The sequence below is a fragment of the Channa argus genome, chromosome 21 (assembly GCF_033026475.1).
Source record: "Channa argus isolate prfri chromosome 21, Channa argus male v1.0, whole genome shotgun sequence".
Taxonomy (NCBI): Eukaryota; Metazoa; Chordata; class Actinopteri; order Anabantiformes; family Channidae; genus Channa; species Channa argus.
In genome coordinates this window covers 2370239-2394231 of record NC_090217.1, presented here as the reverse complement: position 1 = coordinate 2394231, position 23993 = coordinate 2370239, and the positions used below count along the sequence as shown (strand labels likewise).

The following is a 23993-nucleotide window of genomic DNA, read 5'->3' as shown; positions in this document are numbered from 1 at the left end:
TTGCAGTCTTATTGTTGTGCGTCGTGTGGGTGCAGAGTTCGTGCGTGTGTTTTTAGTTTTACACGCTACTGTTGCATTTCAGTGGGCTTGTTGGTTCCGTGCACATCTCAAGCAGTTTAACCAGGCACAGAAACCCGTGCGTGTCGCTAAAATGATCTACTATCCACAACCCACTAGATGGTGGTAACAGACCAACTATGGAGTTAATGAAAACAGTGCAGCTGTTTCTAGTCAGACTGCAGCTCTTGTTTTAAAGACTTTGTACCTTTGTTTTGAACGCTGTTATACAGATCAAGAGTATTATTATACTCTTCAGTTCTAATGAACTAACAAAATCCACTTTTCACGTGGTTCTGAGGGCCAAGAGGTCAGAGGTCCGGGTCTGCTTGAACAATTCATAAAGACATGCAAATAGATTAAAAACAGAACAATCATCTTCTGTGGCCCCTGGGAGGACAATTATAGTTTTGGAAACACCCACAAGCTTCTCAACACATCTTTTCCTCTAAATAGCAGCCAAATATCAGATATAATAAATGCAACTGTCCCTCAGGGTCTGAATTAACCATTTGTCTCTAATCTTTGTTTGTTTTTCTTTCAAGGTGGTGGAATTGCCCTTGAAAAGCTCTAAGTGCCTATTGTCCTTCTCATTTTAGGACATTTTCATCAGTGCGGAATCAGTAGTTGTGGGTGAGGGCCTAAAAAAGTACTCACCACAACTACAAGTACCACTTCAAATTATTTTCTCACGATGAAGTACGTGCTCCTGAAATGTACTACTTAAATGCTACATAGTGATTGTTCAGGGCTTCAGTTTTTCTGTGTAAACACTATTTGATTTGATGCTGTTGATAACAAATCTAGACGAGATTTGTTCTTAATGTGCCTCATAAGTAAAGTTTCTGCAAAAATCTAAAATGTTCACGTGTTTTTAGGTTTAAATCATGTAAAGATTCGACAGTAAAACCTTTTCAAAAACTTCGTTTATGACTAGAGTCGGTGAAAAAACTCACCGTTCATTTCTTCTCCTCTTTAATTGAGCCTTTAATTAGCAGCGGTAAAAGAGTATATGTTGGCTTCTACACACCAACGAAACTGAACTTTTTAAAAGGGAAAAAGATTTTATTGAAAACTCCTTTCAAATTTGGGCTGTAAACTGCAAAAATCCAATGCAAAACAAAACATAGTAATTAGTATTTGTACGTTACTATAGAGACTTGGTGTGGAACAGAAACAGCAGCAGCAGCTGATATCATTTCAAAATTTAATAAAGTAACTAGTACCCGAAACTATGAAATAAAGGTAATGTAGTCATACATGCTGAGTTGGAATTGCAGAAGGCTGAGCCTTTGAATCCCACCCCACCAGGTGTGACCCCACCTGGGCACCAAGGTGACTCACGCCAAATCAACGTGCGGAACACGTTCCGCTGTGTTGACCCCTGAGGGGACGAGCCGAAAGCCGTTGCTTTAATGTGCTGCTTTCAGGGAGCACTCACACACTCTATACTCAGCCTGGTCACAAAACAAATACAGCAAAACCCAAGAACAGGGATAAGAACGGATTTAAAGTCTTGTATGTGTCATATACAACATAGATGATCCCTTTAAAATGACATTATTAATGATGCTGTGGTGTTGATGATCCTGACAAACGTAGTCATGGCTTATGAAACGTTTCCCTTTCTTTTATGTTTCCACTGAGCTAACAGAGGCCAAAAATCTACCTCTGCCAAACAGAGCAGCACAACAATACTGTGCTTAATGAGGCAGGGACCCACTAATTTGTGCTCTGCCCTCTGGAAGGGGTTTGAAGTCTTGTTGAGAAGGTAAATGCATGAGATTGCTCTCATTGCACTCATCTGTACAGTGGCTGACCCAGCAGATCACACTGATGGATGATAATTGTGAGGCGTGTCCCTCCCTCTGCAGAGGATGAGCCGACTGGACTGCAGGCCAGCTAAGCGAGCGTGAACGGCCTCTATTGGTCCTGCTGATGCTCGCGACCTGGCTCGTCTGCCCAGGTATAATCATACACTGTGGGTCCAAAGTGCTATAGATTGACTACTGAGAGAGAGACGGGGAAAGAGAGTCAATAGAGGTTTGGCTCCTGTGAATGGATCTTTAAAGACAGGGTTGTTCTTTCACTCTGGATTAGACCCAAAAAACACTCTGTTCTGGTCCGAATCTCAATAGGCCTGCAAACCCTTTTTGAAAACAGTAACCCCACACCTCCTGAGAAAAGTAGATTCCTAATGTACGAAGGGAATAAATAAGCTATTTTCACTTTATTAAAGCCAAACTTAGTGACTTTTCTCGTCAATCGGTGTTAGAGAAAAGATGATGGAGCTGTTGGCATTGGCCTCACTCTGTTTCATTATACTTATCCATTATACTCGTACCTACATGTCTGTCATCCATCAAACCTTTGTTTGTACGTTTTTACAACGGTCATTAACTGTACAGTGTTATAGCCGTGTGCACAAGAGACTGGGTGGAGCACGGGCCTGAGCGTTAATAGTTTCTGCTCAGATTGGTTTTTAAATTAATTTAAGGTCTTTTAAATGCCATACGAGTTCCCAGGGGCTCCTTTCGGTGTAGTGCGCCCATGGTAGTGTGAGGAAATCAGAGTAAATCAGAAAGATTCTACTCTGCTGCCACAGCCAAGACACAGCGAGCCAGTGTGGATCTGTCCAAAGGGGACAAACACAATCTACAAGCAACAGTGAGGAAATGTAGGTCCTGACAGGCCTGAGTTGGGCAGGATACCTGTGCAGTAAGTGTCATCTGACTTTTTATTCGAGATATGCTCCATAAGTGACACACTCACAGCAGGTCAAACCCTGGGCGTCACATGCAGAAGTTCAGAGACATTGCAAGAGAAGCAAACTAAGTTAAGTTTGACTATGTACAAATACATAAATCGACAGCAGCAGATTTTTTTTGAATGCTGCTGTGGGAAATGCTGCATCCTATAATCAGCTGTGCCAGTGCGTCCTGTGATCCTGGTGCCTGCAAACATTCCTCTGCATTCACACATGGCTCCGCGCATTGTTGGACAGCTTGCAGAAAAACCTGTCCGATAGGCCGCGACGGCAGGAATCCAGCTGGGATGAGAGTCTGACGAGTGATTGACTGTGGCACTTTATTACCTAAAGGGGTGTGTTCAGCTCATCTCAATGTGCTCAATCAATGTAAATCTGTCTGACCGGGGAATTTATGTCCCGCGTGATGAAGTGCTTTGTTTTACTGTGCTGCATTCATTTGACGGGGCCATGATGAAGTCAACGACACCATTTTCACTCATTGCCAAGAATAATAAGAGCCCCAAGTCATTCAGCGCACCATCATTCGTCCAGTCTGTCAGGCTCGACTGTGATTTAGGCTAAACTCCTCCTTTCTATCCTGCAGTGTTTTCTGTCTTTTTGTAGAACAGACCTCCATCGTGTTGTCAGTTCATCTGAGCCACCACAACGCTGTGCCGGTGTCCCTGCTCCGGGAAATTGCTGGCTGACCAAATGCTTCATCTATGGATCAGTTGCTAGGAGACACCTCCTCCCTGCCCGGCAGATGTCTGGCTAACCCACTGTAAACATGCGTGTGTGCGTCTTGGGAAGAGACAGGGAACGAAAGACAGCTTAAATTTGACTTCAGAGTGTGACCTTGGCTAATTTAAATAAATAAAAAAAAAGGTGTGTGTTTTTCTTTTTGCCTACTTTAGGGCTTTGCAAAACTAAAATATGTTGCATGGTTTGTGAATGTGATTCTGTCTTTAGATGCTCATGCAGCTACAACATGAAGTGTTCAGTAAGATTTTAAGGGGAGCAACACGACAAAGCAGAAAACAAACTCCTGGAGGCCAAATCCAACGTGCTGAGAGATGTTTCTTTAATTTTGGTAAAGTCTGGTCCATGAACAACATGCAAAGACGCAAACAATGAGCAAATCGCAAGAGGAAAAGAAAACCTTTCCATGGTGAAGTCAGTAGTTTCATGTTGATCGCTGTCATGTGATACAGTTGTTACACTCTATAGACAAAACTATTGTTGAGGTGAGGGCTCTGTGCGAGCCAGTCAAGCTCTTCCAAACCAAATTAGTCAAACCACGTCTTTGCTTTTTGCACTGGGGCACAACCGTAACGGAATAGAAAAGGGCCTTTGCAAGTGTGTAGCCACAAAGCTGCAGATTTAAGAAAATTAAGATTGCTCTTCACTGGAGATAAGGGGCCTAGCCCCAACCCTGAAAAACAGCCCCATGCCATCATGTCTCCTCAACCAAACTTCACAGTTTGCTCAATGCAACGACCCAGGTAACGTTCTCGCGGCCTCACCAAACCCAGACCCGGGTGACCATGGAATAACCAGCAGCGATGAAATTTCACAAACCACCTTATTGCAAAGTTGGCATTCTATCACCGTAACGAGCCATTTTGTATCACAACGTTTTGCAAATGGAGACGGCACAGCTGGGTGCTTGATATTACACACCTGAGCCAACAGGTCTGATTGAAACACTTCAATTCAGGAACTAACACATTTGGCCAAATACTTGTCCACATAGTCTATGTGCTCACTGATCGATTAATTTAATCGATTAATTAGCTCATAAATTATTGAAGAGGTTTTCTGATTATGTACTTTACAAAATGAGAATTTTGTGCGATCTTTTTCACACACAGCATCACTGTCTTCTGCCGTCACACTGAGATGTGAATCCAAGGTTTCTGATAAACGAATGGTCTCTGCTACCGTCAAAGTTTCCCTGCAGGTTGCTCTATCTTGCGTCAACTTGTACTCGCGTACAGGTGAAGGGGGGAGAGGTAGAAGTGTGTGTAGTGTGTGTCTTAATACTTATTTAACTCTCAGAGTTTGCACACCCCTTATCTCGATTACCTCTGTGGGTGACGCAGGTTGGAATATCCTTCATTTGGATGAGACACAGCAGAGAAAAGGCTCCATTATCAAACGCTCACTTCATAAGAAAGATTAAATCACCATCTCAAAGCACCAATTACACTCTGTCATGGTCGTCCACTTCTCCTTGGCAAACATTTACTAATGCTATCAATTACTCAACTGGAGAGCTGCGTTTAGCCTTTATGTTGTGCTGGAACATGTATTGTTGTTTCCACTAGTTTCACTGTAGAAACCCTGACAGCATCAAAGCAAAAGAGACAAAGGCAAAGTGTTGTTGCTGCATGTTGTTTCTAAACCCAACCAGGTTTGATTAGTGCCTAAACCTGCCGTAGCCTGATGTGTGTGTGTGTGTAAACCCAACCAAATCCTATGTTTGCACAGTTGTAATCCAGCATTTCTAAATGTTTATGACAGAATAATACACGTTTCACCAGCTGCCATTTTGGTGTCTGGCACCAAAAGGGTGCAATTTTGACTTATGGGGCAACCGTGGCGCAGGCAGTTAGAGCAGTCGTCCACCAATCTCAGTTGTAGGTTGGATGCCCGGCTCCTCTGGTCACATGTCCAAGTGTCCTTGAACAAGACACTGAACCCCAACTTAGTTGCTCCCAGTGTGTGAGTGTGATTAAGAAGCAGTGTAAAGTGCTTCGAGTGCACATAGGTAGAAAAGCGCTATATAAGTGCAGACAAGTTGCTATTTAATGGCAGGAACAAAGATAATAGGGGACGTACAGAACTTTATTAACAGAGTTCTCCAGTGTCTGCGTGGCAGGGCTCATTCCTACCTCCAGTTCTTCCTGCCTGACCCACAGCACACACATTTCCATGTCTTAACGTGACCCTGTTTGCTGACTCACTCTTTCATGGAGCCTCTGTTACTAAATCTCCACTTTGTCCACACAGAAAACTGGATTGTCAACTGTGGCAATAGTTAAATATAACATGGCCTTTTCCAGCAAGATAAATCTGAACAGTCTCTGCACAGGTCTGCAGGTGTGGATGTGTTTTAGTTCCTGAGTCACCACATTCAATTCAGATATACACCAGAGTGGGAGCCACAGAGACCCTGAAGTTCCCCTCTTTTGATTTCATTAAACATACTTTATACTTGTCTATTCTATTTTGTCTCTCACGGATCGATCCTGAAGTCAGCGTTTCCTTAGGTTTCCGTCAAACAGCAGAATATTTTAGCATCGAATAACTGCTAGGAATGCACACTGACAGCAGCAGTATTCACAGAATTGCTGTGGAAACACCAGTTTTTAGGGATCCCACCAAAGAATCACTGCATCAGAAGCTACTGTTTTTATCCCATGAATTCAAATGGAATGTCTTGAGTTTTAAATTGCAAAAATCAAGGGATGGGAGAAATAGATCCTGGATTACTGCACAGACCTGCCGGGCACAGAACCTCCCATGGTACTTTAGATTTTTCCCAACTGTCTTGAACGAGCACAAAGAGATGCACAACAACCATGAAACAAAAAGGAAGAGATGCAGAATGACTTCAACATTAGGAACCATGACCTCAAACTATCTAAACACCTAAAAAAAGTAACCACAACAGAACAAAAATGGACACAAAAACTGTAAAAAAAAACTAAAATAAAATGTAAAAATGACTTGAAGAGACTGAATGACAACCAAAAACAATGCAGGGCCCTTTACCTCCTAATTCATGCTAACGGGGTTGTAGAAATACAGGTGGCAGAGGCTAAAGCCGTTTGGTGGACTTTGCCTTTTTCACTCACATTAAATTATGGAAATCGTACCTGTGCTCACCTGAACAGGACTTCATTGAGTGTCAGGTGTGATGAACTATATCTGCTGGAGCAAACCCCCCCCCACACAGCATCCATTGATAAGCCGAGCACAGTCTCAGATTACCTCAACATATTGATTGTGAGTGTCTGTCATCTTAAAACCCAGAGTCTCACCATGCAGCTTTTTTCTCTGGTACTTGAATCATCAGAGTTAGGAGACATTCTGAATCGAGCGGCTGACAGAACAAAATAAGTCATCCGCAGGAAAGAGAGAAGAACACAATTGGAGAGAGGAGGGAGAACCGCTCTTCTTATTGATTCACCTCCAGGCTTTCCTGTGAGGTTGGCCCCAACCAGAAAGCAGTCATGAATAAATCATGGGGCAGCAAAGCATGAAAGAAAATTTGAAATAAGGAGAGAACAGACAGCACACGATCTGCTAACTTCACTTTTGCTGCTGTGCACGGACGTCATTTAGGCCTTTTCAAAGAGATGCTGCGGTTCCGTTCTTCCTCGTTGGACGGGATCACGTGGCCTTTAAAGGTTTGAGCAACAGTCGTGCCCTGTGAGAAACTCCCACCACGTGTGTGTTCAGCAGGCCTCACTCTGGGCTTCAGACATTCAGCTTGACCAGTGCGGCTGACCTTTGCTTCTCCACACGTTCTTACACTGTTAATGAGGAGGGAGTCGATTTCCCTTCATCCTATCACTTTCAGCGCTACGTGTTTTCGCGAGACCAGCTGCGATCCCTGCTGAATATTGGCAATAAAGGGTGGACCGCTATCAAATGCTTGGATCAGCGCATTCCTACAGGAACAGGAGGCTTCAGTTTAACATCATACGAGGCTCCAAACTAAATGCTAGTGCGTGAAAAAACAGTGTGTGCACCTTCTCAACCCCGAGGCTTCAAGAAGCACCACATTGTCCAGCCCTTTATGCTACATGCTGCTGTTGTTCGGGGCTTTAAATGCACTTAGCTTCTCAGCGCTGGGTCTCGATTTGGTGTCGAAATCAAGACATGGAATAACACTGGGAGTTCTGAATTAGTTTTTTCTGAACATTTGTTAGATATCAGTTGTTTTTTTTTTTAAGAAAGTGGATAGTTTCTTTCTTGTTTTGAGAGAAGCACCTGTATGAAGCTGACGCCAGGGGCCGGGTAGCTTAGCCCACCAAAGAGACTGGAGGAAAATTCTAGCCTGGCCTGTTTCTAAGTGATTTTGCCTTCACTGATCCTTAACTTGCTTCCTCTGGTTCTACTTTGGGTAAAACGTGTAAGTGAATGTCATTAAACTTCCCCCTGACTTCACTTTAAAATGATAAAAACCGGATTCTTTACATGACAGAAGGAAAACAGTACAAATGCTGAGCCACACCGAGTGTCTGAACTGGTCCAGTCCACATGCTCACTGTAGGTCTTTCATGTCAAAGACAGTTGGGCACAGAAAAACCTGCACACAGGAGAAAACTTTAAGAAATCTCTTCAAGAGCAGACTGTGATGAGATGATGAAAACCAAGTCAATCCCAGTTTCATTGAACATATTTTAGTAATTGAGAAAAGCTAATGTGGAGAGTTGTAAAAGGCTTTTGTTTAAAAAACCCTTTCCACCGGTTTTTCAGGTTCTCGCAGCCAAAGAACAGGCTCTCAACCCAGAAAACTGGCTTCAGAGCAGCAGCAACTCTTTGCTGGTCTAGAGCCAGGAAATCCTTGAGCCGTGAGCCAGCATTGAGACCCACTGGACAGCCTGGCAGCAGAGTAACCATTTGCCTCTGTGTTTGTTAAATGAACAAAGACACACGACTTTTTTTTGCCGTCACAAATGTCTGTGCCTGTTTTTTTCTTAATTAACTCTCTTCTAAGTTATTCCACACAGTTGGACATGCGATTTGTGATGTGATGTAGTTTAATACTGTAAAGCAAGTTCAGCATCTGAACCCTTTTAGCAGCCATGTTTAAAGAATGGCTTGAAAGGTAAAAAAAACAAACACTGTTGGTTCTACGTGACTGATACAAACAGCAAATGCAACTCAATTTCCTTTATTGAATCAAACTCAAATCTTCCATGGAGCTGAGCCAGGCTGATGGCAGATGTGACTGATAGAGTGGAGTCTTAGGCAATAATCTAAGCCCTGGGTGTCAGAGTCTTGACTCTAGAGACGACTGAAGAACAGAGACATCAAATGTATAAAGTCTGGAGGAACAATGGACAGAACAAATATAAAAATCATTAATGAGTTTTAACTTATCGTGCTTAAAGATAAAGACTCTCCACAGAATTCTGGACCTTTACCCCCCTCAGTTTGCACACAAACAGCAAAACCTTTGTGGCATTTACAGGATGCTGGTTGTTAAATTGTTATCATGTGGCTTGATTATTAAATCTGTTTCTAACAAACTTCATTTGCTGATGAAGGACATGTGATACCCCTGAAATCTGAGGAAGGGATTTTTTAAAAAGCTTTTTCCAACTCAATTTCTAAGATGTGTTCAATGAAACTGGGATTCACCTGGTTTACATTATCTTATCACAGCAGAAGTCTTCTCTTGAAGAGATTTTCTCCTGTGTGCAGGGTTTTCTGTGCATCTTTGACATGGAAGTCCTACAGTGAGCATCTGGCCTGGACCGGTTCAGACACTGGCACAGCTGTATTCCACGTCCACGGCAGGTCGGTGTGCATGCATGTACATTGCACAGGGCTTCACTCTCATTTGCTTTGGCTAATTAAGCTTCCTGCTTAATTCTAAACTTTTACACTCTCCAGGAGACCTCATCAGCCTGCTGTGGCATGTTATTTATACTTCAGCTGAATGCAGAACTAAATATAGAGCATTCAGTGCTGCTGGAGGAGGGATGTACGTTTTAAGTCCAGTGGAGGGGGATGGAGGATCCTTGGCAGCAGATTCGAGAGCTGCTAGATGAGTCATAATAATCAACTCGTAACTGTATTAATTCCGTGATTCATTCATTGCTCCATTGTTTCCTTCAAGCCGTTTCTCAGCACATTAGAATGTGTTCATGTCTTGACCCACCTGCATGTTTCAAATGGTCCCTCTGAAAAAAAAAACCCAACAAAATTCATGCTGCATCTCTTTCCCCTCAAGCACATCGCTGCAGGTTCTTTTTTCTATTTGTCCATCCAGGTTTTTAACCCCCAGCCAATTACAGCCGCAAGCCTTAATCCAGCCAGACGTTCTCCTCAGTGTTAAACCATTCTGCTCCCAAAGACCTCAGAATATGACACTGCTAAGATAAGCTCCTTCCTCCCACGCCAGCCTAAATAACCACTCTAGTACTGGTGAGATTTGCTGGTTTCCAGTCTCCCAGGACCCTCTGTGTATCCTGCCCTTGCTATCGCTTGAATTATTTATGTCTGCTGCCTATCTGTCCTCTCAGCAGGGCCCGAGACACTTTGCCTTTGAAACAGAGCACGTACAACATTCAGGAGGAAATAATGCATCGTTCAGATGACAGCAGGGTGGGAATATGCAGGTTTTTTACACATGCCATCTGTTGAAAGTCATTATCTCTCAGTTAGATAAGCAATCAAAGGCAACTACACTGTCTGAAATTTACCAGCAGTGATGTTATTAAAGACAGTGTGTCGCATGGAAAAGAATAAATAGCTCCACTTACTCAGACATATTTAGTGTAGTGGCTTCAACAGTCCCGTGACAAACCAGACAGGTGGCCCATCATTTCTTGCAGCAGGTGAGAGGACAAGGCCCTTTGACATTGGTCTCATAAAAACCTTTATGGAGCTCCATCAATCAGCTGATGCCTGGAGAGAGTACTTGAAGACCTTGGTGAGGAGCCCCTCACCCACCCATTACCTTGGCTGCCGTAGCTCAGTTGGTAAGGCAGTCATCCACGGACCACAGGGTCGATCCCCGGTCGCGGCTACCTGTCGAAATGTCCTTGGGCGAGACACTGAACCCCGAGTTGCTCCTGGTGGGTCGGGTGAGAAGCTTTTGTGGTAGCCACCGCCATCTATTTGAAAGTGTGTGTATGATGAATTTATTTCTCAACAGTGTGAATGACAGGCAACCATTTACCTACCGGCATAACACAAGCTGAGACGAGCTGATCCAAGCGTCCATGGCACTGATTCTGAAATAAAGAAGAAGACTGGACAGATACGGGACAGACACACTGTTGTATCAACACTGATGATAATTTGTCACTTCCAAGTAAAGACATTTTTAAATAAAATAAAATTAACAAATATAATACGATCAGTTACACTGGTAAAAGAAAATGGGAGCAAATTCAGCTTTTCATTGCACCTTGAAACATGGACCGTTGTAGACAACTGTCATGACATTTAGGTTTTTAAAATGTATTTTTAGTTGCTCCTGGAGACATTTCCGTTGTGATGTGGCTTTTGCTGCACATTGCCAGGATACTAACAGGTTTTTTCACCAATGATTTTTGGGCACCAAATAATGCTGTGTTGAACATTTTGTAAAACGTTAATCAAGTAGCTCAAATCACACATTAGCTTCAGTGGGCATTACAATCTGCACACTGACACCATCATTACCCATAAACCCTTAAAGATAAAACTTCTTTACGAGGAGAAGAAGAAAACTAAATTGGAAGAAACCTCGACTTCCAGGATGGAGAGACATGTAATAGGTTCCACTTCAGACACTTACAAACTAACAAACCAGGGAAAAAAAACTCTTAATGGCAAAGTGGAAATTACCCGTAGATTTAAGCTTTGCTCCATTTGCACCACGAACAGGTGATGCTGCGAGTCACTGGGGGCTCTGCAGCACAGAGTGGCTGCTAACGTGCTCTGCAGAGGGACAAAGTGAGGCTACATCAGCAGCACATGAACATCTTCCAAACGTGCAACCAGAATGTTACGACAGGCAGTGAGGAGGCAGCTAAGTACATCAGTGCACCAACAGAGCAACAGCACAATCATATAATATATATGTGCTCTCACAAACTTCTGACCTCACCATTTGACATACTGTAAAGCCTGGACATAAAATAAAAGCATTAGTAGCTTCTATTCCCATTGAATTCCCAAAGTGTCCGTCGCTGTGCAGCATGTGTGACCTGAGCGTGACTCATGCACAGCAGTCGACACTCTGCTCTGCGGCTGTCATATGTGCGTGGACGCCATCTGTGTCTTTACACCTCTGAAACCACACAGTGGAGTGAAAAGGAGCCTTAATTTGCTCTCTGATACCTCCTGAACACGTGCACTGATCACGCACGCCATCCCTTCCTTCCATATGTAAATATTAGTCACTGGGTGATGAGGGGGATGGTGATGGTGGAAGAAGTGGGGGCTGCCTTAGACATGACTGCATCAGAGCAGCTGACTGAGGCTCCTGTGGGAGGATTCTTCACACACTGGAAGGAAGTTAATTAGTGTGTGTGTGTGTGTGTGTGCGCGCGTGTGCGTGATGTACTTGCCGTACAGTACATTTACCACGCCGTAGCTGGACCCTAGGATGTGCGAGACACGAGAAAGGAGGTCTGCCAACCCTTTCCTCCAGCACGCTCCCTGTACCTGCTGCCCTACCTTAGTGCTTCATTAGCAGCTGTCTGTCAGCTACACCGCTGGATAGTTGCCTGGCAACCGGGACCCTGCACGGCCAATCAGGAACGGTTGGAACAGGAGCTCCATCATTGACACATAAAAAAAAGAAAAAAGAAAAAGGGAGGAAGATAGAGTCCTCCTCCAGTTTAGTTAATTTTGCTTTAGTGTCAATGATTTTAAACACACACAGTAACAGCAGCTTTCTGGGGTCTGTGCTGCCCCCAGTGTCCCTGTAACCTTCACGAGCAAAACAGCCCCAATATGGCCTAAAAGGCAGAGAGGAAAAACTACTAATCCCACCATTGCTGCCCTCACCCCACGGAGGTGAGGCAGACACATAAGCAGCCCTGCTCTTCGTCAGCGATGTGACACACGGCAGCAGAAGCAGAATCCCTGCAGAATTCATCTGGGACTTATGGTAATAAATAAAACGCCTGAGGCCATTTGCTCCACATAATGCACCTGTAGATAAGACAGTAAGCATTAGAGAAACTGTCCCTGCGCTCAGTGACTCATTTCTAGCCGCTAATGTCCCGTGCGGAGGAACACAGGTAATGCATCATTGTTAAGGAGCAATCGCGGCACATTCCTCTCTGTACCTTTTTAAAGTTTCCCTGCGCCCTCATTGATCCAGCGTATTCCCCTCTGTGTCACATTGTCCTTCTCTCTGTGACAGTAGATCCTCTGCAGCCACATGATATGATACAATTACATAAAGAGCAGACCCATGCATCTTCATTTGTTAAAGGTCTACCTGGGACGTTGCTAAGAGACGGCTCCTGTGTGTCTGAAGGACGGGTGTTAAGTCACTGCGTTTATTTTATTTTTATATTACAGAACGATTTCGCTTGTGAAGTGAAAAAGTTTTCAAAGACTAGTTTGACTTTTGCATCTGTAACATGACGCAGCATATTTACAAAGCAGACTTGCCAACTACACTTCAGAATCCTGCAGCACATTTAAAGTGCAAATTTGAATGAAGTGATGCATTTTAATCTTCACTTTTTTAATTCTTAGAAACACCACGTTAAACTACTCTTACAAAGCAGGTATTATTTCTACTACATTTTACTATGAGATATACTGAGATTTAAATGTGTCTATAGAGCAAGAGACGAGATGCTGCGCTACAGTATGAACATGTGTTTATGTTGGTGCAGTGAACTGCAGTTTTTTTTAACTCTAAACATTTTAACACATTTTTAACTCTAAACACTTTACTTCAACTTCAGTCTGCATTCATGCTTCCATCACTTCCTCATCCCTACGAAAGAGTTCAGAATAATCTGCATCTGATTGGGTAACATTGTGTTCACGCTCATGCACCCGTGGCACTTGTTGTACACATCTGATAATGATCTCAGTCCATCTTCTGCCTTACAGATCCACTTGATGCACTCGCCTCTATCCAGTCTAAGCAGCATCACGGCAGTAACTTGTAGATTTTACACACATCCCTGCGCGTTTCACAGCGTCTGCTTTTGTGCAATTGGGATATGAACAGTAGCTTCACTGCATGAAGGCGGCTTATCAATGTGGAAAGCACAGCGGCATTAAAAATAGATAAGAGCTTGAACAGAAATGTGGTGGCATATAAGACAGTAATTGCTGCTGGCAAAAACTACATCACGCCAGGGGTTGCTGTCGTCTCAGAGCTGCACTGAGCTCTGCTGCGGTTTAGGGATCGAGCTGCCCCGACACAAGTCAATTGGATTTCGAATTGCACAAAGGCACATCTAATTAATACTTGTCTCCAGCAGCTGTGCTTGTCCCCCCTGTCACTAAGAGGTGGCCTCGGCGCGCTGACACCGACCTCTGACTCACGGTTTCAGCGAGGCCTGAGCTAAATGCCATGTTTGCCGTGCTCTGTGGATTATCGCTGTGGCTCATAACTGACACGGGCAGAGATAAAGTTGATGTCAAGAGTATTAAAGTATCTTATGCTGACATGACAGGGTGCTAAAGTGGCCCTTTAGTAAAAATGGTTGAAAATGTTTGACAGACTATCACTCAGACACCTGCTCTGAAAGGAAAATGGCAAAAAAATATAGCATTCATATTTGTAGCTACTGCAGATCTGCCGTCATGATTTGGACTTGAGAGCAGGCAGCTGTTCAGCTGGCTGTGGTGCAGGAGCTGAGATGGAGGGTGTGATCGGAGGCTCATGGTTACAGGGGAACGGACGCTGAGGGCACGTCTGTGGCCTTTGATGTAATTTGGGTCTATTTGCTGCCTAACAGAACAATAATCCGGGTTTTCCAACAAATAAGACAGACTGTCTATCTGAGCTTGATACTGAAGCCAAAACTCTACTACCTCAGACGGTTTCATGGCGTCTCCCTCCCATGTATCCCAGGGTCCGATATTTGGCCAGATCCTGCTGTCACGTTTTGTATAAAGATGGACCCAAGTAAAGAGACAGCAAGAGGGACTGAACCAATGAGCAGGTTTATTGAGGGAAAAACTCAGGAACCAACAACAAAAAAACTTTCCTTAGAGGAGGATATGAAAAAACACAGCAGGTAACAGAAACACTGAACAAGAATATTATAAAACCAAAATGAACACTAGGATATATGACTAAGGAAACAGAGAGAAAAACAGACCAAACCTCAGATTGGAGACTGCAACTGAGTTCAAAAAACAAGAGTCAGGGATCCAAATAACCCAGGTCAGAGAAAGCGAGTTTTACTGTCTGGGAGTAAGACGAGCATCTGAGCAGGAACTGTGGGGGAACAGGTGTGAACAATAATGACTGATTGTGAGCGGTAAAGCTGGTGGAACACACTGGGAACAGGAAGGTTGAAAAAAGGCTACAAAATAAAAGTCCACCGCAGGAAGTGGAATTGAGGGCCAGAACTTGACAGTAAGGGGGCTAACATCATCATCATCATCAGCAAAGCAAGAGTGACAAGTACTGTACTTTAGGTACTTGTTTAGGTACTTGTACTTTACCAGAGTATTTTCATTTTATGTCACTTTAACGTTTACAACTCAGACGTAATGATTGTACTTTTGATTCATTCCAACATATTTACTTGACATGTGTAGTTGCTGACATTTTGCACATGTACATGATTATAGAAATATAATCAACCAATACATTATGATGTATAATTCTAAATAACCACCTGCCTGTACATTTACTGGCTGCTGATTTTGTTGCCAGAACTTTTGTTCTGTTCCCCTTTAATTAAATACTATGAGTCTTCTAAGTACTTTTACTAATTTGAAGGTTTGTCCAACAAATTTGGATGAATCTGAACAAAATTGTCAAATTTGTGTTCATATTGCAGTACTTGTACTTCTGCAGTTTAGGTCAAATTTAGAGCATGTATTTCTTTTTTAACAGAAGTACATGCAGTTAAGGGGTAGTTCTGCATGTAGTGGAGTATTTATTGTATCCACTTAACGAGCTTTCAAATGAAATCACTTGATTTGTCCCATAGAGGCAATTTAAAAGGGCATAAAAGTAGCTTATAAAAACATCAATAATTATAATTATAAAAACAATACAGTACAACAGACAACCTTTATGGAAAAGACACACAAATCGTTTATATAGTGCTTCTAATGAAATGTGACATTTCGGGGGGGATATCCCTCCTATTACGTGAGCTCTAGTGAAGATATGTATAAAACATGAGATTCACTGACGTCGTCGATGAGCAGTGGTGACTCATCCAAGAAGAGGTTTCCTGCTCTGTAAACTCGCAGCTAATCTCATGCTCACACTGCGCTTTGCCACACAAACTCAAATCCTTCCCGTCTCAAGAAAAACACACCTGTGCTGGGAAAAGTCACATTTTCCATCTGTGCAGCCTTGAGATCTTGCAAAATGTGTGAGATCAGTCTGTCTGGCCGAGGTGTCACTTTAGTTAACTCAGGCTGTCAGCTTTTCACCTGCGTTCGTTTCTCCCTCTCTGCCCAGAAAGGTGTACGGCTTGTCACCTTTTTACCCAGATCAGCGTAAGTTTCTTCTCCAGCACTTTGTTCATTTACATTCATTCAGTTCCTGTACTTACTGTCAGAGTTTGAATACATTCCACCCTCCGCAAAAACATGAACATTTTTCCTGTATGGGAACTGTTTTCGCTGGCTTTTATTCTTAGCTGCTCCAGCAATAAACACATCCGACCTGTCTGTTTATTCCCTCAGCTTATTATCTTAGTGGAGCTATGTGTCTAGGTTGTCCCCTGCAGGAAATGCACTTGTTTAAGTGAAACCAAACGTAAACTCTCTCACAGCTCTCGTACATACCAGCTAATGAGATTAATCGTATAACCTGTGAAGAAATGAGATAGAGGGCACATGGAGCCAGAGTAAGAATTGTATGAGTATGTTTGAGTTGGCCATGTCTTAATGCTGCGTGAATCACTGGCAGCTGCGTGATTTGTTTCCATCACGCATGCACACAGTGAAATGTGAAGTGGAGGCAGCGTTTCCTACAGTGGCCTCCGAGACACATGCAAATGGACAAACTGAGAAAAACACTGCATCGTAACATCGACCTGATAGCACAAGTTCAGCCACTGCTGCAAAGATATAAACCAAAACCAAATACTGCAAGTCGTTCTTATTTGTGAAACTTTCCATGACATCATTCACATATTTCTTTGGTTGTGCTTGTCTTGGCTGCCCAGTATCTTTTCTGTTGTATTTAGTGTTTTTGCAGCACATTTTGTTTTTGCTTGTGTTTACTTTATCTGCACATTTTAAAAAAATGTTTTAAAATGTAGAATTGGTGAATTATATATATATTTTTATTAGCTTGTGCCGTCTCTGTGATTTCCCATGTTTCAGTGTCCTCTCTGTGCCATTATACTTCCTGGTAGCGTGCGATTGTAGCTTTTTTGTTGTTAATCTTTTCCACATTTTTCCACGTCACAGGTACCTGCCAAATATTTCATATCTTTCAACCGCTTGCCTAATGTTGACTACAGAGCTTTAGCTGAAAGATGGAGGCATGGAGTTTAAAAGTTCATTGTAGGATCTAGGAGTTTTGCATTTTGAGTCACAATAGGGACAAAGTAAGTGTGTTTCGCTGGTTTTTTTCACTTTGAGTGTGACCCTCCGACCCTACGGACGGTAGGTGGCCACTCTACCAGCTGAGCCACTGTTGCCCACAAAGCGTGTTTAGCTACAAAGAGCTACCATAAAGTGTTAGCACTGTGGAACCATGGCTGCTGTGTTTCACGCTGCCATGCTGACAGACAGAGGAAATGTGTCTTCAGCTGCGATAACTTTGCTTTCTCGGGGGCTGAGCCTGGCAGATAAAGAAATACGGGATTCACAGGATTCTAGACACTTGTAATCTCTCTCCCTTTTGTCTCACACTGCGGCCCAAGCTCATCTCTGTTATCGGTGTATGAAGCAGCACGAGGTCGTCATCCTGCTGCATTTAGGATTCTAGCCAGACGTTCAAAACACAAGTTCAACAAAGTCATGGAGATAGTGGACCTCTGGCGGTTCTGGTTTGGTGCAGGCTGCAGCTGATATGTACAGTGTGTCGATGTGTGTGTTTTTTGTGAAGGGTAAATCGTGGGAGGCATTTTCAGCTTCTGCAGGAGCAGGGACAGAAACTCAGATGACGGACTTTCAATATGGGAGAAAAAAAAATAACATATGAGGAAAATGTCAGGCTTGATAACACATATGTACTTTGATCTTGTGTGAAACAACCTGGAGGACCAGGGCGATCTGCCAGCCAACACTCACATCTCTCCGTGGAGTTTGTGAGAACATTCTCTCAGCTTTCACATATTGTACAGGGCTGTTACGTTAATATTAATTCATTACTATGAATCAGTGCACATCAAGACATCCAATCATGCTCAACCTGGGCAAACACTGGCATCAGCAGTTGTGAAGGATGTGTTTTTTTTAATTGGCCGTGTGGAGCTTAGCTGGGATTTTGATGTGAGATTTGCATGCACTAACACGCGTATGAAAAACGGGCCATTTGAATGACGGCTCGCTTAATGACATTCACACACTCAGCGTGTCAACACAGAGGGAGGATTACATTTGAGTGGCATCACAGGTCACAGGTCTTCTCTTTTTACAGCTCTGTATTTATAGCTTCCTATTGATTCTTTTATGGTTTTGATCGTTTTGCCTTTTAACTGGCGTCGGTTTTAGCATCATTTCAAATGATAGCACACAAAGGGTTTTAAGCTTTACTAGTGCAACTGGCTCTAAAGGAAACAAACGTTGGTTTTCAGCTTAAGATGTTGTCAATTGTCATTCTCATAGTTTGAGGAAGATTTATCCCTAAATACTAACTCCACAGAACCAAACCAACTGGATTTGTGGAATCGAGAAGAATGAGAATTGTCCAAACGTCTTCGTGCAGGCTTTAGGACTTGAAAGCAAAGTGTTTTTCCACTTGAGAGGAGAGCCGGTGCTCTGCTCCACCACTTAGCGCTACGTGTCCTTTGGTAATTTACCAGACAAGAGGAAAAGAGAATATCATCCACTGGGCACGAAGCGGTTCCCATTTAGTGGGAAGAGTAAGACAGGAAACACTAAACTAGTGCGTAATGTATGTTAATTAAGCTTCCTATCTAGTGACGGGGAGTCGGGTGATAAATCGACCAAGATGGATGTTTTCCAGGAATCCAAGGACGTCCTCCGAATCTAAAAGCCCGTCCAAAGATCTACATGGTAATTGATTTTCAAGAAACAACATAAATATCTGATGTAATTATCCATGTGACAACACAAAAGCAGCAGCTTGCAGAAGTTACACACACGCTCTCTAACAGGCCGCAGTGCAGCAGAGCACACTACTACACACGGCGCACAGCTTTCAGCACCATGGACAGTGACATCAATCTCTGGTCAGTCTACAGGCAGCGATTTGTCACGAGCCAATGCTGCTGCTGAGGACGATGGAGGAGAGATGAGAGAGAGAAGCTTTTAGACTGCATCATCTGAGACTTTGCAGCGTCGTTATGTTAACCGTCTGGGAGCTTAAACGAAGTGGGGGACACTAAACTGTTGTTAGCGTGGTTAAGAAAAGTCATTACATTTGTGCTGCAGGTGCTTTGTCTGAGTGTAGTGAAGAACCCGGTGGGACGAGAAAATATTGAGACGGAGGGATAAATCGTGATTTTGAAAGTTTGTAACAAGAGAAAGCAGAGGCACAGGGGTCACGGAGAGCTGAAGTATCAAAGTAAAGTTGGGAATGTTCAGTGATAAAACGTAATTCCTGCACTGATTCCAAGCTGATCCCTGGTGGATCTGTCAAATCAAGCTGGTTTTTCTTGATCAAACCCAACTGGGATCCGGACACTGTCTTTCTAAATATATGTGCTAGAGCGGCTGCTTTCTTTTTTACAGCCTTTTTACAGCCTTGTAACATGTGAATCCATTAAACACTAAACTTGGGCCTTTGACACTGAAGACATTTAACGGCCGACACACCAAACCGATCCTCGTTCTTGGACTGCCAGGGAGCCCGCGTCACCCGAGTGTTTGCGGGTGGTCACGCACCACCGTTAGACCCCCATCAGCAGCTTTTTGGATGATTCCACATGTTGAATTGTTTCTTGCCAACATTGACGTGTCAGTGACACTGATGTCAGAGCCCACTCCGAATGTCCCAGGTCATCCAGTTTCTCTTCCTCTCCTCTAACTTCATCAGCAGTCTTTGTCCGTGCTAGTCCTTTAATTTTGGCAAGGATGGAGAGCGGGATTATAGCCAACATTTATTTTTTGGATTGATTGAATTGTTTAGTTGAAAAATGTGTGATCATAACATCTATGGGTTCTGGGTTTCTGCTTCTTGCTAAGGAGCGACTGGGTGGTTTTTGAAGAAAAGGTTGGAGCAGGAAAAGGCTTCATGTCTTTCAGGGTTCTAGTTCAGTCATTATTGGGAAAGTTGGCCTGGAAGAAACAAACCGCACAGAAGACTCTGCACATTAAGGTTAGTTTGGAGTGATAACGTGTTCGTATTAGTGCTAAACTTTGGCCAGAGAAACGTCACAAATGAAAGATGAAAAACAAAGATGTCTACATCTTTCTGCACAAAAATCACCCAGTGGCTGTTAAAGGGCAAGTAGAAGGATTTTAATTCCTCATAAATGTAATGTTCAGCTACAGCAGATGGCCAAAAGTATGTAGACACCCAGATGTTTGTGTCAGAAATGTAGATCAATATAACTCTGGGTTAGTTGTTGTTTTTTTTACAGTTCTCTACTGTCAAAAACAGCCCCTTGTCTTCGGTGGGTTTCTGCCCAACAGATGCTGCATCAGTGCTAATCGCACCCACACTGTGTCTTTATATTTAAACCATTGAGTTTACTACGTGTGGGTCCTGATGCTAACTGTAGGCCCCGGGGTCCCAGGCACAGACAGATCCATCACCCCACCCCCCAAATCACATAGTTTCCAGTCAGATTGTTTCTCACTTTATGTATATTCTGGTTCTTTTGTTTCATCCATCTGTCTGGAATAGTTTCGTCTCTTTCTGGTGGCCATGTGTCATTTCAGTGAACAGCTTTTGCTCATTTTGACTCTTTCTTGTGGCCATATAGTTGTATCATTTTGTCATCTATAATTTTGTGTCTGTTTTCGGTCGCTGTGTCTCTTTCTGGTCATTTTTCAACTGTTTGTGGTCATGTCTCTTTTCCTTTTCTGTGTTTTGGGATCATTTCGTGTTTTCTTAGTTGATCTGTTTTTTGACATTTGTGTCATTTCTGTTGTTTGTACTCAATTTGTCATTTTTTGTCTCACTGGGACCATTTTGTGTCTCTTTCTCATCTATTTTTTCTTGACATTTTGTGTCTATTTTCAATATTTGTGGGTTTGGTTTTGTTTGTGTCAGTGTGATCAATCTGCATCTTTTACCAAAGCTCTCTAAAATTTTAATCAACACATGTTAGTACACTTCATCCAGAGGCTCCCTGACTTATCAGGCCCACGTTTTCTAATCCATCTGTGCTTTTTGTCGAATCCAGTATAAAGCAGGTGGAACATGTTCTAAACATGTGGAGCACTACCACCTTTATTACACAGTGTCATGGACCCTTCAGAACAATCCCACTCCCACTGGGAACCTGGCACAGACCATCTGTGTGACAGGGGAAGGTGAACTTACAGTTTCCAGTTGTTGCTGCCTTAGTGACTCAGGTAAAAATGGCTTTTACAGAGTGACCATGATCAATTGTTGGTGGTTTGTGGACAGGAAATAGATGTGGATTTATTTTTACTAATTCCTTCAGAACCTGTTTTATGAGAACACTTATTTGTCATTTGTAAGTGTCCTTTAAAATCGCTGTGCTTCAAATTGGACAAATGCTTCAGAAATCCTAACATTCTTATTCTTGTCCTCGCTCTGGAGCAGGAAGAATTGCACAGCTGCAACTTTAAGACCCCACACCTCCCCTCCGTCAGCTGCAACAATGGTCTTTTCCAGCTCCGCTTCTCACAGCACAATTTGTAACATGCCATCATTTCTCAGCCGGTGTGTGGAGCCCCGGAAATCAGATGTCATCACCCGACGCGGCTAATTTGGCGACTGCTCCTGCTGTGTTGTTCGTCGACCATGCCAGCGGCGGGGACCAGCCGCACCTTCAAGATCGGATCCTCGGCGACGCGGCTCGCTTGCTCTGAAGAAGCCTGCTAGGATCGTCCGCTTGATGCTGTAGCTTGCGGAGACTGCAGTTGTCATTGATCTGCGGCCAGAGCCTCAACCGAGAGAAACAGGAAGAAAATGTGAGTATGCGCGCGCGCGCGCACACACGCACACACACACTGTTGCCGCCGGTGTTGCGGTGACCTATATTGCCCCATCCCCGCAGGCTGAAGGTGATTTTCAGCTGTGTCCTCTGCACAGCCTTAACTCTGCACCGATGCTCCTGATGTGCACAGATACATGGTGGATTCGTGTGTGTGTGTGTGTGGTTGACATTGCGAGATTCTGCGGGGGGGGGGAGCAGCACGGCCGGCTGTCACAGTGGAGAGACAGGAGAGAGTTACAGGGGGGTGGGATGCAGACTGAGAGGCTGGCATGATGTAATGCACTTGAGACAATAGCCAAGCATTCTTTCCAATTAGGATTTCAGAGAATGAGGAGGAGATGTTTCAGCGGTTTGAAGAGGCGCAGTCAGGCCGCTGTGTGTGTGTGTGTGTGTGTGTGTGTGTGTGCGTGCGTGCAGTTAATAACAGTAAAGAGAAGAGCTGTCATAGGAGGAGCAGCTGCCCCTCCTATAAACAATATTATTACTGGCTATTCTAGAGAAGCACAGAGGGAGACAGCATGTCTTTCTGTCCTCCATCCTTATCTTCTATCTTCACGCACATTTGTCATGTTCAGAATGAGTGAATGAATGAATGAATGAATGAGTGACGGTAACGGTGCTGGCTTACTTTGATGCTAGAAGGTTAAAGGCTGCAGGCAAAGCTCTCCCTCTGATCTTGCACATTAAAATTAACGCTTGCAGTCATGGCAGTGAAGCAACGTGACCATATTTTCGCTCGCATTGCATGAAGCTGAAGTTGTTGCACGCGCTGTTTCCAGGCGTGACACACATGCACTATGCAAAGTCAGGATTCTCAATGGTTCTGCATTAAAAGCGTGGGAATCTCCAGTAATGTGCCCCATCCATGTACATAAATGCCTCCGTCCAATAAGTCAGGAGTGGAGACATCCACCGTGGGGGTGTCCACCTGTGGAAGGAGCTTTGGTTCACAACATCTTTCGTGGGCTTGGTTTAGCCAAAGCTTCCGGAATGAGGAGTTGAAATTTTGACGGTCGCGACCGGCACACTTCAAATTTACAACCTGAGATTTATAGCTTCTTTTCTTTACCTCAGTCCGTGCTCTCAATCGTTCCCTATCGATTGATGGTTTGCGTGACCTTGCTGCAGGGGATTGTGGGTGTTAAAGGCTACACCTCGTCCTTCCATCCTTTCATGTGCTCGCAGACTTTCGGTAGAGCGCACACACATCAGAACCCCATCACAGATGCTCACACTCAACTCTACATGCGTGAACATCATGACTTGCTCAGTGTGTCCAAGTTCACATGTGGACACCAGTTACTAATTTGCAACAGCTCACGCACTGGATGTTCTCTCTGTACCTTTTGGAATAACTAAGTGATCCGTTACTTAGCAGCTGTGGATAATATCCCAAAAAAAGCAACAGTTGTCAGTAGATTTTAGATTGAGGAAGGGGACTGAAAATGTGTGGAGTGTTGGCAGTGCAACCCCAGTGACATTGGGACACCTTACGTTCTCGGATGGGACCGTGGTGAAGACCACCCTCAGCACAGCGGTGGCATCCATTCCAGGTGATCGGCCAGATGTGGGAGAAATATTCTTTTTAGAATTGGAACAAACTGTCATTTCGTCAAATATAAAGCGTGAATTAACCGATTCTTCTGGGAATTATTGCCTGGACTGATCCAGTGGTTCTTAGCACTTCCAAACATGTGATTACACTTAATGAAATATTCCTTAAAAGTCAGTGTGCTCTCATAATGAACTTGCCTCATGGCAAGTACCTGAACGTGTAAATGCTGTTTCCTCGAGACCTGACACGGACTCCTGTTTTGTGACACATGACCCCCTTTGACAGGAAGCAAATTTAGCATTTCCTCTCAGACGTGTTTGTGTCCTCTGGCAGATGTAAGTCCAATATTCACTTTCCTGTTAACTCTGAGCAGGTGAAGCACAACGGTGTAGTTTCAGGTCATAAAACCAATGTAATGAGGACGAAGACACTAAAACCCTGCTAAGCTCTGTGGACA

At 43.6% G+C, this 23993-nt stretch overlaps 1 protein-coding gene across 19 annotated transcripts in view; it reads left to right on the top strand.

Annotated features, from left to right (window-relative positions):
- The first annotated feature begins 21580 nt into the window (after positions 1-21580).
- ppfia2 (PTPRF interacting protein alpha 2) overlaps positions 21581-23993 on the top strand; it is a 126236-nt gene continuing 123823 nt past the window's right edge. For 5 of the 19 annotated variants that reach the window (XR_010911938.1, XR_010911937.1, XR_010911936.1 and 2 more), the window contains exon 1: positions 21586-21955. The gene's annotated coding sequence lies outside the window, so the exon portion shown is untranslated. Of the gene's footprint in view, positions 21956-23993 lie in introns of all 19 variants that reach the window. The other 14 variants (XR_010911946.1, XR_010911947.1, XM_067489666.1 and 11 more) reach the window with 8 other exon arrangements.